At 29.2% G+C, this 2,500-nt stretch overlaps 3 non-coding genes across 3 annotated transcripts in view; all 3 read left to right on the forward strand.

Moving 5' to 3' along the window:
- LOC128923968 (small subunit ribosomal RNA) overlaps positions 1 to 12 on the forward strand; it is a 1,989-nt gene extending 1,977 nt beyond the window's left edge. The window contains exon 1 of the ribosomal RNA XR_008472681.1: positions 1 to 12. This exon is cut by the window's left edge and continues 1,977 nt beyond it. This is a non-coding gene — a ribosomal RNA (small subunit ribosomal RNA).
- Positions 13 to 520: 508 nt separating this feature from the next.
- Positions 521 to 699, forward strand: LOC128923966 (5.8S ribosomal RNA). The gene has a single exon (XR_008472679.1). It is a non-coding gene; the product is annotated as a 5.8S ribosomal RNA (ribosomal RNA).
- A 452-nt stretch (positions 700 to 1,151) lies between these two features.
- Positions 1,152 to 2,500, forward strand: part of LOC128923962 (large subunit ribosomal RNA) — a 3,984-nt gene continuing 2,635 nt past the window's right edge. The window contains exon 1 of the ribosomal RNA XR_008472675.1: positions 1,152 to 2,500. This exon is cut by the window's right edge and continues 2,635 nt beyond it. This is a non-coding gene — a ribosomal RNA (large subunit ribosomal RNA).

A 2,500-nucleotide genomic window follows, 5' to 3' on the forward strand; every position in this document is an offset into this window, starting at 1 on the left:
GAAGGATCATTATTGTGTTCCTATCCGTAAATATTATAAAAAAACAAACAAACAAACAAACAAACAAACAAACAAAAAAAGAATAAAAAAGAAAAATTATTTTCTTTTTTTTCTTTTCATTCATTTATTTGAATGTTTTTCTTTTTTTTCTTTTTTTTTTACTCCTTGTATTGTAGTATAATGAAAATTATATCGCATACATTGTATTTGAACGCAACAAACCTTTAAACATATATAGTTGTACTTATTATTTATAAAAATAATATAAATGATAAGTTAATTTGTTCTCATTAACGTGTAATTCCTTAAAAATATATAGAAATTAAATAAAATGTAATAAAAAAGGAATTACTGTTTTTGTTGGACTAAGACATGCGCAACTTGTAAATGTTTGGGTTGAAAATTACAATTTATTGAAAGATGTTTTAAAATAATTTATATATTATATACGAAAACGAAATGTTATTCTTTCAATAAATTAAAAACTCTTGACGTTAAATTAAAATAAACAAAAAATTATCACTCTAAGCGGTGGATCACTCGGCTCATGGGTCGATGAAGAACGCAGCTAACTGTGCGTCATCGTGTGAACTGCAGGACACATGAACATCGACATTTTGAACGCATATTGCAGTCCATGCTGTTATGTACTTTAATTAATTTTAAAGTGCTGCTTGGACTACATATGGTTGAGGGTTGTAAGACTATGCTAAATTAGTTGCTTATTCTTTTAGTCAATTAAAGAATTTAAGCACATGGTATATTACTGGATTGTATTTTTCAATCCATAATATTAATAGCATAAAAAGAAATATAGAAAATATATTCTTGAACACCTCATATTTGAACGAAATTTTATAATAAATAAGAATCTTAGTATTCCCAAAAACAATAAAATTTCAATATTATTATTTCAAATAATATATACATTTAGAGGAACGTCTAGCATAAATATTATTTTATTCTAGGATTGCCTTAAATGTAAAAAACCAAGAAAATAATATTGTTGTTATAATGAAGTAAGTAGTACGGGATGAAAAGATTGAATATTTATTATTAAGAAAATTATATTGGTGTTAAGAAATAATTATGTATGTTTCTTTAAAATAGCAAAAAGCTAAAATATAAAATAAATATAAATATTTTTTATACAACCTCAACTCATATGGGACTACCCCCTGAATTTAAGCATATTAATGAGGGGAGGAAAAGAAACTAACAAGGATTTTCTTAGTAGCGGCGAGCGAAAAGAAAATAGTTCAGCACTAAGTCACTTTGTCTATATGGCAAATGTGAGATGCAGTGTATGGAATATCTTAATATCTAGTATGAGAAATTAACGATTTAAGTCCTTCTTAAATGAGGCCATTTACCCATAGAGGGTGCCAGGCCCGTATAACGTTAATGATTACTAGAAAGATATTTCCAAAGAGTCGTGTTGCTTGATAGTGCAGCACTAAGTGGGTGGTAAACTCCATCTAAAACTAAATATAACCATGAGACCGATAGTAAACAAGTACCGTGAGGGAAAGTTGAAAAGAACTCTGAATAGAGAGTTAAATAGTACGTGAAACTGCTTAGAGGTTAAGCCCGATGAACCTGAATATCCATTATGAAAAATTCATCATTATAACTGTGATATTTATAATATTATAGTAATAGTGTGCATTTTTTTCATATAAGGACATTGTAATCTATTAACATAATAAAATATTTATCAAAAGATCATTGGTGTTAAGTTTATTCAAATTAATTTGCTTTTAGCTTATTAACATAGAATAAATACTGATGATTTGATAAAGTGTTGATAGATTTTACATATATAATGCTTAAATTCTTTTGAATTTTACAATAATATTATTATCATTGATTTTAATATTAATTGTATGCATTTATATGATTAACAATGCGAAAGATTCAGGATACCTTCGGGACCCGTCTTGAAACACGGACCAAGGAGTCTAACATATGTGCAAGTCATTGGGTTATATTAAACCTAATGGCGAAATTAACTTAACTTTTATATAATGGGATTAATTTTTAGTGAAATATTTTACTATTAATTCAATCCCGGGGCGTTCCATATAGTTATGTATAATGATAATTTATTATTATTTATACCTCTAACTGGAGCGTACCTTGAGCATATATGCTGTGACCCGAAAGATGGTGAACTATACTTGATCAGGTTGAAGTCAGGGGAAACCCTGATGGAAGACCGAAACAGTTCTGACGTGCAAATCGATTGTCAGAATTGAGTATAGGGGCGAAAGACCAATCGAACCATCTAGTAGCTGGTTCCCTCCGAAGTTTCCCTCAGGATAGCTGGTGCATTTAAATATTATGTAAAATAATCTTATCTGGTAAAGCGAATGATTAGAGGCCTTAGGGTCGAAACGACCTTAACCTATTCTCAAACTTTAAATGGGTAAGAACCTCACCTTTCTTGATATGAAGGTTGAGGTTATGATATAATGTGCCCAGTGGGCCACTTTTGGTA

The sequence above is a fragment of the Zeugodacus cucurbitae genome, unplaced genomic scaffold (assembly GCF_028554725.1).
Source record: "Zeugodacus cucurbitae isolate PBARC_wt_2022May unplaced genomic scaffold, idZeuCucr1.2 ctg00000140.1, whole genome shotgun sequence".
Classification (NCBI taxonomy): Eukaryota; Metazoa; Arthropoda; class Insecta; order Diptera; family Tephritidae; genus Zeugodacus; species Zeugodacus cucurbitae.